The sequence below is a fragment of the Eriocheir sinensis genome, chromosome 65, assembly GCF_024679095.1.
Source record: "Eriocheir sinensis breed Jianghai 21 chromosome 65, ASM2467909v1, whole genome shotgun sequence".
In the NCBI taxonomy this organism is placed as follows: Eukaryota; Metazoa; Arthropoda; class Malacostraca; order Decapoda; family Varunidae; genus Eriocheir; species Eriocheir sinensis.
Window position 1 is genome coordinate 2561139 of NC_066573.1, and position 15803 is coordinate 2576941.

A 15803-nucleotide genomic window follows, 5' to 3' on the forward strand; every position below is an offset into this window, starting at 1 on the left:
TCTTCCTTGGCCTTTCTGGTGGTCTTCTGCCCTCTACCTCAAAGTTCAGTGCACGGCTCAGGACGTGTTCTTCTCTGTGGCAAGTAGTCATTATACTTTCATAGCTGGTTCAGCATTTATTTTTATTTGTCAGCCTCACATATCTTGCTTTTCATCCCCTTATTTACTGTTGACTTTTTTGTATGGGTTGTTCCTTTTCTTCTTTTTGTGAGTCTTCTGTTAGATAATATCAGTTTTATTCACTAAAGGGTGTCTATTTCATTCTATGAGTGAAATGTAATGAATATCTTTTCATAGCTATAGTTTGATGTGTTAGATATTTGATATTCTCAAAATAAAATATCTTGTTAATTAGGTTGCCTTAAACTGGAAATTGTTGGCAGTACATTTAAGAAAATACCTCAATTTTCTTAATCAGAATAGTTATATCATGTTCTATGTATAAAAGGTGTGAATGTTTTTAGTAAAGAAATCATGAAGCTATAATGAATCAAGCAATGGGTTGTCTTGGAACTCTCTCTCTCTCTCTCTCTCTCTCTCTCTCTCTCTCTCTCTCTCTCTCTCTCAGGAACAAGAAATAAAGGGTTCGATTATGAAATGCATGGCGTTAAACTCAAAAGTGTTCAATTAATACGGCAAGGTCCTGGATGTCAAATTTGCATCACACCTCAAATTCTCACAGCAATGCATCGATGCAGCAAATAAAGCAAAGAATGCTGGGTTTCATTAATTAACCCCCCAGCAATGCAAAAGTTTTTCTTGGGTGATCTCCCATGATGCAAAAGTCATAAAAAAATACTCTTTGAAACTGAGAAAAAGTCATAAAAGATGTTTTATAGAAAATTTTCTGGCGCACCCTGCTGTAAAATCCATTTCTTTTTAGGTTGTCGGATTTGGCTGGAATTCCATGATTCCCAAAAAATTCCAACTTTTTACTGGTGCAACACAAAAAAAAATATTGAAGGAAAGTTGCTCATTTTATCACAATGGAGTCTAAAAAATATAGTTTATAATCTTTTACCGGGAAAACTACTGCCTACAGAGAGCCAAATTTGCAGTGAAACTCGAAAAAAAATTTTTTGTAGTTTTTCATTCTAGAATGAATTTCATTGAATAAAAGTTGTAGAAAATCATCCATATAATTCAACTGTGAAATTAGATTATGATTTGGACTGACCATTTGGCTGGAATTCCATGATTTCCCTAAAAATCCAACTTCCGCTTCCCACTCCTCTGAACACTCTTGTGAACATGATATTGGTTCATCAAGGACATCAGGTAAATCAGTGGAGGTGTCAAGACTATGCTCATTACGCACACGACGAGCAAACGCTAGCGTTTGAAAACCGCGGCGAAAACAGGGCCAATAATGGCGTCCAAATTTTAGGTTGTTGGGACTCTCTCTCAATGGACTCTAGTCTCTGGACCATAGGGTTTGTGCAAGGATTATATACTATAAGGATAGCTCACTGAAATGTCATCGATGACGTTATGACTGCGGTATATATGTCATCTGGTTCACTCACCCTGCTCTCACGGTATAAAATGTACTAGAAAACCCTTATTTATTCATATTCATGGTCAGATTTTGCGCTTTTTTTATTGCTAATGATATGCTATCAAACTAGGCAGCTGTTGAGTTGGCAAACAGTACACAGCAACATAATTATTTGAGAAATATGTTAGAAAAAGGTACCGCGAAACACTGCTGTCCACCACACATCATACGTTTTCTCAAATTTCACCAACATTCACCCTCTACAACTTTACAGGGGTAATCAATCCTGTCATTATTATTGTTATAGATAATATAGAAGTTGGTATAGTCTTTGTGTATTCTTACATATACATTGATCCCTTTATACATTATTTATATTAATCATTTGATATAAGTTTTGATTTTGATGACAGTATTAGTTACCCCTGCAAAGTTGCAGAAAACGAACGTTAACGAAACTTGAGAAAAACGCAAGCACCTATACATGGTAAACAGCAACATTTCCCAGCAACCCCTGGCCCTATATAACATATTTCTCAAATATCGATCTCCTCCACTGCACACCACTGGCCAACTCAACAGCTGCCCAATTCAACCACATATCCCAGCAACCAAAAAAAATGCAAGAGCTGACTATGAATGAGTGACAAGATCAGTAAGTAATGGCCCCCCAATACACTTTATATGGAGAGAGTGAACCAGATTGCATAATTATACTCGGTGCATTGTGGGGTAAAATAAATGCTTATTAAGCTATCGTTATTATATAGGTTGAGCCACTGTAACACCCATATAATGCACTAATCACCATTTTCACTGAGCACACTGCGGTGAGGACACAGCGAATTAAGTGAACCTTCTCGCCCAGCATCATTTGTGTACATGTGTGACGTCATCCGCGGTGCATTGTGGGTAAAACAAATGCTTAGTGAGTTATCCTTATAGTATATAATCCTTGGGTTTGTGTGGTCTGAATTTCTATGTAAATCTCTCTCTCTCTCTCTCTCTCTCTCTCTCTCTCTCTCTCTCTCTCTCTCTCTCTCTCTCTCTCTCTTTATTTTTACATCTTACATAGTGCAATTTAATACAAACACCATCCTCACAAGGGGACACAGCCTCAAGTTGAGTAAGCCAAGGCACAGATCGAACACTCAAGAGAGGGAAGTTCGACCTTTGATGCAAGGGTAGTGAATAAGTGGAACAGCTTGCCTGAAGAAGTTATATCCAGCCCATAATTGTGTCAATACTTTCAAAACTCGGTACAACAGAAAGGAAAACACACTGAGAAAAGGCACCCAATGAGCAAAGCTAGAGAGAGAGAGAGAGAGAGAGAGAGAGAGAGAGAGAGAGATCTATATATATATATATATATATATATATATATATATATATATATATATATATATATATATATATATATCTATATATATATATATATATAATTTTTATTTTATTTCAGTAGTACCTATGTAGTACGTAGTATGCCATACATGTTCTTTTATTATCATGAGTGGGAAGGACTCCTCGGCTGGCAGTAGGGTGTCGTGCGCACAGGGAGTCCTGCTCTTGCTGTGCAGGTGACCCGTTGGAGAGCCAGGCCTTCATATCCTGCTGGGCCGTGAGGGTCATGGACTCGTGGTTCAAATGGAGGAGCCTTCCCTAGTTCAAATAGACACATGTTTGCACGAACTCGCAGGAATAGGATCACAGTCTTTTAACAAGTCATCCAGTGTCCAGAATTCCGTTGACTTATAATGTTTCAAAGCATAGCATTACAAATCCTTTTAAAATAATTCTACTTTTATGCGAGGGAATCATTTCTTTTGTGCATAAAGTGTGTAATTGTCTTACGAGGGAAGGATTGTTGGAACTTTGTTTTGTGTTGAGCCGTTGATGACCTTGACGTGATGGACAGTCTTGGATTTGGGCTATGTGGTGGCGGCAATTCGTGCAGCACATGGGGCACACACCAAGGGCAGTGATGGCTTAGCACAGCAGTAGAGCATCGACAATAAGGGCGTGTAGGGCTTTCCTGAGGCCTGCCAGGAGTGAAGAGGGCGTGCCGCGGGTGTGCTCCGTTGCTAGATTGTCGTACTCTGCCTCTTTTGTTCGCCGATTTCCGACCCCAAAACTGCTTTCATCACCCAAATAACTGCCTTAATATATGGCTATTATTTAAATGGTTAATAAATGGTGCTTCTTGGTAACAGTTATGGGCCAGAAACCGGTAAATACGCGGCTCTGAGTACGATAATCTGGCAACCGTGGTGTCCCCAGCGCGGGATGGCGCCTCGGCCGGGGTGGGAGTGTTGTTGTTGTGGTGGTGGGTGTGTTGTGCTGTGTGGCGAGTGTTGCGGTGTGTTGCCCTCACTCAAACTCTAAAGAAGAAGTGTTGTGCTGTGTGGCCAGACTCCCGAGTGTTGTGCTGTGTTGCCTGGCGCCGCCCCGACCCCTGAGTGCTGTGCTGTGGTGGATGTGTTGTGGTGTGTGGCGCGGACTCCCGAGTGTTGCCTGGCGTGCCTTGACTCCTCAGTGCTGTGTGGCGCCGCCCTGCCCTGACCCCTGCGTGCTGAGCGTCGCGCTGGCTCACTGCGGCGGGGACACAGCAGCACAGCGGCCTGCCCAGGTAAGGCGGGGCTTCCACGGGGCACGGGCACGTTCACTATCCTCCCCACCCCTCGGGGTTCTCCTTTTCCCATGAAATATTGGGGCGTATTATAAGACATTTCGCCGCCCAAGAACACATATGTGACAAGGCTTTCGTAGGAGTTGTGGGCATTTCCAGGAGTAGTTTTATGGCCCTGGTGATAGTTTGACCCCTCTTTTGTACCGTGAACCTAAAGAAACACTCATTAGAGCCCGATTGACCCCTTCTTTGGCCTTTAGAAATAGCTGATGTGAGAAGCGAAACTCTTATAATACCAGCCATAATATCGTGGCATTGTTGGAGTTTGATGTTCCCCTAATCCAGTGAAGTTATTATCTTCAGATAGAGGAAAGGGACACTCATTGGTTATCTAATAATATATTATTTTTGTTGTTTGTAGTCACATATTGCTGCTGCTGTTGTTGGTTATGTCATAGTATCAGTAATAGTAACAGTAGTAGTATTAGCAGGGTGCTATTTTAGCACCAATATCAAACTAGAGGAGTGGTGCAAGAATCTGAGGTTTCAGTTATCATGCTCTGGCAACCTGCTGTCATACAGAGTGTTTGATATCATGGATAATATAGGATATTCATTGGAGCGGGTAGCAGAGGTTTCGTCACTTTCTGGTTCGTCACCTGTGGGTGTTCGCACCTCCATGACTTCGCGTGCTAGTTGTTTTGCCACTTGAAAGGAGAGGTTTCGCTACTCACCAAGAAAACCTATTAAAATTTTAAAAATGTTAACAAAAAACATGCAGATCTCCTGCATCCTTTAACTCGTATACAGTGATGTCCTTTGTCAGAGAAAGAGGTCATGGTAGGTTGCATTTTTTTTGTATATTTTTTATTTGCCCCATAAAATCAGAATTTTTTTATTTTTTATTGCTCTGATATTTACATATGTTGACTGACAAATATTATCAATACAAACAAAATTAAAGGCCGTAAAATGGCTCAAAAAGGAAATTGAATATACAAAGGGACCTCTAAATACTTTAAAAAAACCTTCGACTGAAAACTTTTTATGACGATTTCAGATATCGCTTTGATTGTTAATAAATAGGGGTTAATAACCAGGCCAAAAAAAAAAAAAAAAAAAAAAAAAAAAAAAAAATATAAAAACTAAAGCAATTTACTTCTCTCCACAAACTTAAATATACAAAATAAAATAATTAATTAAATTACCATTTCACATTCCTTTACTGTTATTTTATAGAAATTACAATGCACATATGTATGCTAGATCTTCTACTAACTCCGTCATCATCATCCATCTCATGTTAACATTGGCCTTCACTTCCCTCCAGAAAGGCCTAGAGCTCTAGTGTGTCAACACACCAGTACAAACACACCACCAAAACCTCACCCACCCTCCCCCCACCCCTCCATCTCCATCACGTTTCTCCGTGGCTTGATGTGTTTTGGTTCGAGTGCCAAGGGTTCGATAAGAAAGTGATGCTTAAGTGATGACTGGACCTTTGAGAATGGATCACTGCACTGGGATCACTGCTGCTGATGTGCTGGCTGGCTGTAACTGTGCTGCTGGCTTGAAATAAGCTTCTCTTGGCTGAAATGGACTTCTTTTCCTTTTTGCTTTCCTCAGAGCTCCTCTTTCGAGTAACTGTGATGGCCTTTTACAGACTCGCTATCTTAAACTCCTGCTTGCCATATCAGGACCGGGCTGGGGATTTTTATGATGGAGGCAGATAAAAACACGAGGAGGCGTGAGGTGGGAGCAAGCGACCGGCGGAACGGCTTGATACATACAGAGGGCGCAGAAAACTGTCGAAACTTTTCAGATTTTCAGATTCTGTCTTTCGTGAACGAAAAAATGTCCTATATTCACTTTCTTTATCCGAATTTTTTTAACGAAGAGCTTCCGTATCGGAGGATCCTGTATATGTACTAAAAACTTCCGTAAAAGGTTCTACGTAGATATACGTAATAAACAGTGCGCGGGTTAAAAATCTGAAAGTGTTAAAAACATGCCGCTCCTGCAAGCCGCCTCTTCGAGTCTCAGTTACGAATCATTCATTGCCGCAGACGTTGGGTTAGGTCCAAGACCAACTATTGTTGCGCAAGCTCTTAGAAATGCTTCAGTGCAAAGGTTGCCATCCTCGTATCTGTCCTATAGGTCGAAGAGACGGCCATGCAATCGAGCGTACATAGTTTGATTGCGTTTGTTGAGAATGTTTTCAGATATGAGGTGCATCTGAAGCTCTACGGCTGCCGCTTCTTCACGGAGGAGTGTGACTATAGGGTAAAAGCCCAAGTCCGCTCTGCCAGTTTTACCATTCAGTCGGCGATGCCAGCCTAAAAAGAATAAATAAAAAAATACAATAATGATTTACAGCTGAAGCACTAAAAGATTAATTGTTGTGTAGCAGAATGATGACTGTGGAGCAAGTCTGGCTAAACTAAAGATTTCAGACTTTCCGCCTCACAAGAAAACGGAACGGTTATGGTAAGATTAGTCTAAGCATTTAATTACCGAAACATCTATAAAGAGTGAAACGTTCAGGTATCAAAACCACTCGGTGGCGAACCGGACTCCTGTTAGGTAGCGAAACCTCTTGCGCGAACGCCACGGGTAGTGAAACCTCTGTGAAGCATTGGAACAGGGGTGTGGTGTCAGATGTAGAAAATATTGACTCTGACTCCAGGAAATTTTAAGGGTGCAACCCACTTGACTCCACCCTCCTCCCACTTCCCCTTTTCTGAAGTACGGTGGTATACAAATCAAACCGAGCCACATAACACACGACACCACACCCAGTCACACAACATCACACAAATCGTAAAGGATATGGAGTTAGAGATATCTTTACTCCCTGACTCCGGCCAAAAGTAGCAACTCCGACTCCACACCCCTGCTTCGGAAACAGATGTTAGTATAATAATGTGCAACACCAATGATGAATACTGTCAAGTATAGTCTGTAGAGTTATAAATTATTAATAATGTCACTTACAGTTGTTTTGTTAATTTATTAGGCCAGCGATTATAATTATTAAACAGCCTTGGCACTGTGCCCTCCGCCGAGAAAAGTAGGAGGCATTAAAAATACATAATATTAATAAGAGTAAATAAATTGTAATTTTTATTATTATTATTATTATTATTATTATTATTTTAGTCATCTGAGGTGAAAAAAAAATTAACCTTCCTCCGACACATTTATATCAAGATTTTGTGAAAAACAAATTGTAGCTACAGTGGAACCTCGGTTTTCGTGATTAATCCATTCAAAAACCGAATGTACGAAAACTGAGGCTAATGAAATGGATAAATGAACATTGAACATCACTTTTTACCTTTATTGAAAACTCTTGTTGGCGTGTGGAAGATGGCGAGGAGGGGAGAGGGAGGAGGAGAGGTTATTGTTTGGAAGGGGAATCCCCTTCCATAACGACTATTCATTCGCCTGAACACCAAATTCTTATAAACGTGTTTGTATCTAATTTTTTCCTCGTATTTGGCCTCGGGTCAAGGTGGACTGAAATTCACGTATTTAATGCCAAAGAGAATAGGTATACTAGAACTTCATCATACATAATTGATGATATAATTCCTAATTATGTCCCAAGGGAAAGGTTCAAGGGAGGTCTAGAGGTAGCTACCTTGGAAATGCTACGTTTTCCTTCGAGGATGATGTTGCTAGACAAGCATAGCTACAGCTGTGAGTCACAAACGCATGGGATGCTTTGTGTGGGCGCTTGATTCCAGGAAATGAGTGGCCGAGTCACGCGGGCTGGCGGACGCGTTTGGTATGGACCATTTTCAACTGTACGAAAAATGAGCGAATGTACGAAAACTGGGACAAAATTTTGACGAAAAAAGTCGTTGAAAACCGAATTGTACAAAAACTAGGGTATACGAAAACCGAGGTTTGACTGTACTGCAACATTTGCTTCATGTAGATGTATGTAATGGTATATCATTGAAATTCACCCTGCAGTTAACCTAAGACCATTACAAAAAATAGGGGATTTTCTTTTCCCCCCAAAAGGGAGTGAGAGCATATCACCTTTGGGGTGATAAAATACATGGTTATATCTCAACTAAAATTTTAAACTACGTATGATGTGAAATGCACAGCATATGTTCTCCTTTGTATTTAGAGGTATTACACAGCAACACAGTGAACATAATGCACTTCAGCGCTCCACCATAGCACATATAAATTAAACATCCATGAAAAATATTTGCACCATCATGAAAAACATATATATCTGTAGCTCATTTGATTCAAGGAAATAAAATATGAACTTCACAAGAAATGTATCTCTGTGAATGTAGAGGCTTTATGCAGCAACAATGAAAATAATGCGCTTCAGCGCTGGAACATGACAGTTTTAACAGAAAAATCCCTCCCCAAAATATTGACATATTACATAATGAAATCAAAGACAGGCACAGGAAGACACCAATATTTACCGCTTGCCAGTGGGGAACCCACATCTTGGAAAACTCTTGACCCCATCAACATGAGGACGTGTATACTGCGTCCTTGCGTGCCCCGTACCATATCCAAGGACGCGCATACTGTGTCCTGGCTCACTTTAGCCAATATAAGAGTTATTTTATCTTTATATTTATGCTCACATCTCAAAATTATCAAATAATTTATGCTTCTTTATGTGCACCATTTAATTCTGCATGTTTTCATATATAATACATGATGATTGTGTTGAGTTTATGGCTGAAAACTTGTTATATTCAATAGCGACATTTGAAATTTGGCACGCGTGGCGATCTCAGATACAGCGCGGGGCGCTGTTTTGGCCCGGCCGTTGTGAAGGGGTTAAAACAAGCAGCGGCGTGTGCCTCCTCCACATGAGGCTGAGCTGGACCAGCTAGGAAGTGTGATAGGGTTTTTTTTTTTTTTTTTTAGGCTTCTTCCAGGTGGGGCCTGATGGTCGGCCCAGCCCGTTCTGGCGCAGGCGAGTGTTTATAGTGGCGCCATCATGTGACAATGTGCACATCAGTTTCCTTTGGCCAGTCCCACCTAAGACAGTCAGGATCACTAGAGGAACAAAGCATTTCAAGGATGTCATTTTTACTTCTGTTACATCATCATCACTTTCAACCCTGAAAAGCTTTACAACTTTTCCCCAGTAATATGTGCAAGGCTTATCCTAGAACACTGCATAGAATTCCCCCTCCTTAACAGCACTACACCTTGGAAGCTGTGTCCACATTAGTATCATCAACGTCTTCCAAAGAACCTGAGCTTTCAGCATCAGTAATGCACTCTGTTGGGGAATCCACATCTGATTCAGGCAATTCATCTTGAACTGGTTTCTTTTTTGGCTGCTCTCTTGTAGCTACGTACTTCCTTCTCCTTTAGCTGCTGTCTGTATTCTGCATCTTTTAAGATAGCCCCATGCATGGAGATGCGATGTCGCTTTGCTGGAGGAGCTGTTGGGCTAGGACGGCCACGTGACTTGATTTTTTGGTCTATGGTTGTTTCATCTTCCTTAGGCACTAAGCTGACAACATAGCGCATCCCGTCAGGTGTATGGCACTGTAGTTCTTTGATGAGATTACTTGGTGATTTCTCTAGCCTTGGAACATGACTTGTAGAAGCTGTGCTAGGGTTGAAGACCAACTTATGTTGTGCAGGCACGTGACGGGATGTGCTAGGTTATTCAGAAGATGGTCCTGGACGAGGCTGAATAGATGTAACACATTTAGGACTTTTGCCTGGTTGGTTTGTCAGCACTGGAGACCTATCTTCCTGTACAGGGTTACCAGCATTCACCCGTCGCAGACCTTATGTTCTTCTCAGATAAGCCAAGCTGCCAAATTTTTCTGATCTGATTGCCAAAGTCAGCCTTGCGCAAAGGCTCCTGTGCTCCAGTTTGATGAACTCTGGCAGTAAGGTGTTTTCATAGTAGGTTTTAAGAGGGTTGAAGCAGGACACATCCAGCGGCTGCAGAACATCTGTGGTGTGGGCTGGCTGCTTCAGTATGCTTATGTTTTGTTTCATTGCCAGCTCAATTGTTTCAGCAGAAGTATGTGTCAAATGGCCGGCAAACAAAAGTAGCTGTGGGTGTGTTTCCTTTGTCTTCTCCACAAATGTCTCAAAACATGCATCGAAAATGTCTGTCGTCATCCAACCACAGTCGCTAGTTGCGTGATAGGTAGAACTTCTTCCCCACGCCAGTTACTCGTGATGTTTTTCCCCTTGAATACAATCACAGGATCAAGAGCTGTTCCATCAGCACAGCACACAGCAAGCACTGTTGTATTTTCTCTGTTAGCACCACATAACACGAACTGCTTTACTTCCAACAGGTCCCACTGTTTTTCATTTTGAAGGATCTGAGGGAAAGCTACTCTCATCAAGATTCAAAAAACACTCTAGTCTATCACTTATTCCCAATCTGTTAACCTCAGCCTGCAGCACTGAATAGAATCCATAGTATATCACAAATGGGTCAGAGGTTACATTTTTCCTGGCTATTTGCATGAGTCCACTCTTTTTAAGGGGAGTTTGTGTCTGCATAAAACCTCTGGCCCAGTCATAACCTGGATTTTTTTCATTGACCCCTTCAACACAGGGACGCGTATCCTGCGTCCTTGCGTGCCCCGTTCTATATCCAAGGACAAACATACTGCGTCCTGGCTCGCTCTAGCCAATATACGAGTTATTTTATCTCTATATTTATGCTTACATCTCATAATTATCAAATAATTTATGCTTCTTTATGTGCACCATTTAATTCTGCATGTTTTCTTATATAATACATGATGATTATGTTGAGTTTATGGCTGAAAACTCGTTATATTCAATAGCAACATTTGAAATTTGGCGCGCGCGTCGATCCTGGATACGGCGTGGGGCACTGTTTTGGCCTGTCCGTAGTGAGTTTCTTTATGTGCACCATTTAATTCTGCATGTTTTCATATATAATACATGATGATTGTGTTGAGTTTATGGCTGAACGCTTGTTATATTCAATAGCGACATTTGAAATTTGGCGTACGCGGCGATCTCAGATGCGGTGTGGGGCGCTGTTTTGGGCCGGCCATAGTGAAGGGGTTAAACACATGATCCAGCTCATTGGCCCTTAAGTAGTTTCCAATAATTTCAATCATTTCATTGAGGGTGGGACCAAAGCCTAACTCAACCATGCGCTTTATGTAGCCAGCAAGCTTTTCCTCTAGTTCTAGTGACAGTTGGGGTTTTGCTCTTTGCTTCTCGAGTGACATCAAGCCCTGACTGTGTAGGTATCTTTGGCGAAGTATGAATATGGACATATGATATTTCTTAGCTGTAGACCTCACTGATGCACCATCTGCAACCTCCTGAACAACTGTCGTAAATGCAGCCTTCGTATACAGTTTTGATCGGGGTTTGTAAATTTGTGGCATTTTTGCTCCTGTATCTTATGAGAATGATGTGCCTGTAAAAAGAATGAACAGCAGAGTGTTAGACACAGTGCGTATTGCAGAATTTGGTTTTAGAGAAATTAACCCGGTAGCAGCAACAGGCCAAATTTGTGGCTTCACCGTGTTGTGTTGTGCCATGATATAAACCCCCTAAAATAGATGATACGTAAACTGATCACAAATGCTTTGATATATATTATGAAATGGTTTGTGTGGGTGGTGATTTTTTCTCATTTTTCTTGCTTGGAGGGACCATTAAGAAACATGATCCCCGCTGCTACCGGGTTAAAAGTTAATTGATGAATGTGATACGTCCCACTCTTCCATGAAGGTGTCCTTAAAATCTGAAAGCAGATACCCAAGCATTTTGAAAGGCCATGCCATGCCATGCAGTTAATAAAAAACATGAAAAAAGTTGTAGGAGGCCAAAACAAAAATGTTTACAGAGCCTCAGGTGTACCGTGTACACTAATGCAATTTAGAACGATTGAGAACACTTTTTGAAATGTTTATTCCATGCACATATCCCAAATGAAAAAAAAAAATTTAGTTTAGGTTAAAAGGACTTTTAGTATAACAGACAAGCAAATTTTTTTTTTTTTTTTTTACAGCTGAGGAGAGTGCAAGGGCGTAAAAAAAATAAAACAATAATGAAAAAAAAATCCCGCTACTTACTGCTCCTAAATAGAGTGGAGTGGCCCAAAAGAGAAATCAATTTCGGGAGGAGATTTGTCCTGATACCCTCCTCTTGAAAGAGTTCAAGTCGAAGGCAGGAGGAAATACTGATAAGGGAAGATCGTTCCAGAGTTTACCAGCGTGAGGGATGAAAGAGTGAAGATGCTGGTTAACTCTTGCATAAGGGGTTTGGATAATATAGAGATGAGCTTGATCAGAAAGTCATGTGAGGCAAGGCCGTGGGAGGGGGGGAGGCATACAGTTAGCAAGCTCAGAAGAGCAGTCAGCGTGAAAACATCGATAGAAGATAGAAAGAGAGGCAGCATCGCGACAGAATTTAAGAGGTAGAAGACTATCAGTAAGAGGAGGAGAGCTGATGAGACGAAGAGCCTTAGGTATTAGGAGGACAGAAGAGAGGGTAGAGATGCTGCTGCTACCAAGTTCTCTGGCACATGAGAGACAACAAGGACCATATAAGAAATAAATATCCCCTGATGGAACTATTTGTTGATACTATAATATGTTACCCAGAGGACAAAGCTATAGTGGACACTGCCTCAGGAACAGCAATTTCCAGCACAAATGAAGACCCAATCCTTTCAAAGAGAGTAATGAGAGAGAGAGAGAGAGAGAGAGAGAGAGAGAGAGAGAGAGAGAGAGAGAGAGAGAGAGAGAGAGAGAGAGAGAGAGAGAGAGAGAGAACATCAGAAACCACTACAGAGTTTTCAAAGGATTCAGAGCACAGAGCTGAAGGTAATGAGAGAGAGAGAGAGAGAGAGAGAGAGAGAGAGAGAGAGAGAGAGAGAGAGAGAGAGAGAGAGAGAGAGAGAGAGAGAGAGAGAGAGAGAGAGAGTTTAATACCTGCCCCTGTCCCCCAACCCCCCCCCTCCCCCCATCCAACACCTCCCTTCTAGGCCATTATATGAAAATCCTGAGCGGCCCCTTTTCTTCTATCGCGCGGTCCTTGCATCCCTCACATTGTTCCCACATATTCCTCTTTTCACCGCCCTGGGCTGATCCCAATCCCACACCCAAGGCATTCTATCTTTTATTCGTTAGGGCCTAAATGTACATACTTAAATCCATCATACACGTTTTTATTTATCTGTATACCTGTTTGCCTCTCTCTGTATCTGTCAAACTGTATTTTATCCCACTCAGAATATCTATCTCCATGTATATGTTTCGATCTATCAGTCTATCTATATCACTCAGTCGCTCAATGGACCGTATTGGCTGTACAGGCAGCGCCTCATGTGGCCACTCAACTCCAAGCTGTCCTTTCCATAGAGTTCAAGTTATAGACTAGAGTGCGTCTGAGGCTGTCTCCGGGATACACGGCCATGATGCCGCCATCGCTCCAAGCCGATGATTGCACACACTTCACTCCTGCCCGATTTCAGTTTTTCTCCATGTCAAATAGTCAGGAAATCGGGTAGGAGTAAAGTGTGTGCAGTCGTTGCCTTGGATCGGTGGCGGTACCAAGGCCCTGTATCCTGGTGGCAGCCTCAGACGCACTCTAGTACAGAACTTGAATTCTATGGAAAGTACTGCTGACAGTTCACCGACTGGCCACGTGTGGCGTTGCCTGTATTGCCAATACGGTCCATTTGCCATCTGTCTCTCTAGCCATGAATCTATCAGTAATTCTGCGCTGATCAATCCCTCTATCTTTGTCTTATCTACCTACTCATCCATATACCCCTTTTTTCAACGTGAAAGAGGCAGGTCAAGGGGAAAGAAAGCGATGTAAGAAAGAGCTTCCAGCAGTGGCGGTGGCTGAATGGATAGCGTGACGGCGCCGCGTTCAGGACGACGCGAATTCAGTCCCCGCCCGGTGCCACCAAGCTGGGATTTTTCAGCCGCCGCCGAGTGGCTTAAAACTACTCACTAGCTGTCCATAAGACCACCTATCAACCCGAACTCTAGATTCTACCAATGCAAGATGGCGCCAGTATAAACACTCGCCTGCGCCAGAACGGGCTGGGCCGACCATCAGGCCCCACCGGGAAGAAACCTTTGGGCCAACCATCAGGATCCACCGGGAAAAAGCCTACCGGCGCAATAGGCCACGACGTAAAAAAAAAAAAAAAAAAAACCTGATCCCGCAAAGTCCGTAAACTTACCAAATTTCTGGTTGGGAAGGTGTTTTGTTACTCCCCCCTTGTAAGCGTTTAAGTTAAAGGAAGGAGGAAATAGAGACATGAAAGGCTTTTTGAGAGTTTGCCAGCATGAAATAATGAGGGTACTCTTGCATGCTTTACGGAGTGTGACAGCTGCCTGGGGTTGAACTTGAGTAGAAAGTTGTGTAACTTCATGACTTTATCCCCTAAAACACTTCTCGATCTTCTTCCTCTGTTGGCGTTTCCTATATTCATATGTGGTCGCATCTCCTTACTAGTCGTCTCCACCGGTTACGATCCACCACCTGCTCCTCCACCAGCTGCCTGTCCTTGAGATCCTCCCTCAGTCTGTCCCTCCAGCGCAGCTTGGGTCTCCCTCGCCGGCGTAACCCCTGCACCTCCATAACCATCATTCCTTCGCACGTAGTTTTCATCGCTTCTCTTCACATGTCCGAACCACTGCAGTTTCCTCTCCTGCGGTTTTGCCGACGCTTCCACCACCTTCACTGTACCTCGAATCTGGTCATTTCGTTTCCTATCTACCCTCGTCACCCCGCACATCCACCTCAACATCCTCATCTCTGTGACATCCAGCTTCCTTTCTTGCACCTTTTTCAACGCCCATGTCTCCGCTCCGTACAACACTGGCCTCACTACCGTCTTGTACACCTTCACTTTTATTCTAGCCCCGATACTCTCCTCCAGTTCCACGCTGCCTGGATCCTGTGGCCTAAAACACTTCTCGATGTTGTCCCTTTAACACATGCAATCCAACCTCCTCAACTTTGGTCTTCCTTTGGTCTTCCTCTCTCTCGCACCTTCATGTCCATTGCTCTTCTTTCACTTCCACTGACTCCTCATGACGTGTCTTTATACCATTTCACTGAACACGCACCTTCTTTAGTACTTCCCTCCCTCTTTCACTGTGCCTCTTATCCATTTATTTCTTACCTTCATGACCATTGCTCTCCTTTCCTTTCCACGAACTCAATAACGTGTTCGCATCATTTCATTGAACACGCACTTTCTCTAAGTCTATATATACCAAGTCAAGTCACTCTTCTTCAAAACTGCGACCGGTACGCGCAAGAGGCGGTTTTGGGGCGGAGCATCGGGATGACGTCACTTGAAGCTAAAAAAAAAAATACCCGCCAGTTCAGGGGTGACTAAAGTTGGGGCCGTATGTGCACTCTGGATGTGCATTCTCGCCTCCTATCACAGCGTGTTCAGGCAAACCACTGACGAAAAAATATGTCTTTTTATTGTGCTATTGCGTGACTGTAATTCCATTGCCTACAAACGGCGGTGTGGGGTGTGAGGGAATGCATGATGAAGTGATTGATTTAAAATAGTCCGCCTTTCTTCGTTTTCTCTAAATCCCTGTTTCTACATTCTCTAGTTTGGCTCCAAGCAGTGTCACGCATAAACCACGCCTCTGCCGTGTCTCCTTCCACAAACCT

The 15803-nt window shown here is 42.5% G+C and overlaps 2 protein-coding genes across 7 annotated transcripts in view; both read left to right on the plus strand.

The window, feature by feature from the left end:
* The window catches only part of LOC126987505 (uncharacterized), a 90542-nt gene that overhangs the window by 59362 nt on the left and 15377 nt on the right, over nucleotides 1–15803 (plus strand). The window lies entirely within an intron of this gene.
* Nucleotides 3782–15803, plus strand: part of LOC126987502 (G-protein-signaling modulator 2-like) — a 105344-nt gene continuing 93322 nt past the window's right edge. For 4 of the 6 annotated variants that reach the window (XM_050844479.1, XM_050844484.1, XM_050844486.1 and 1 more), the window contains exon 1: nucleotides 3782–4124. The gene's annotated coding sequence lies outside the window, so the exon portion shown is untranslated. The remainder of the gene's footprint in view (nucleotides 4125–15803) is intronic. The other 2 variants (XM_050844487.1, XM_050844488.1) reach the window with 1 other exon arrangement.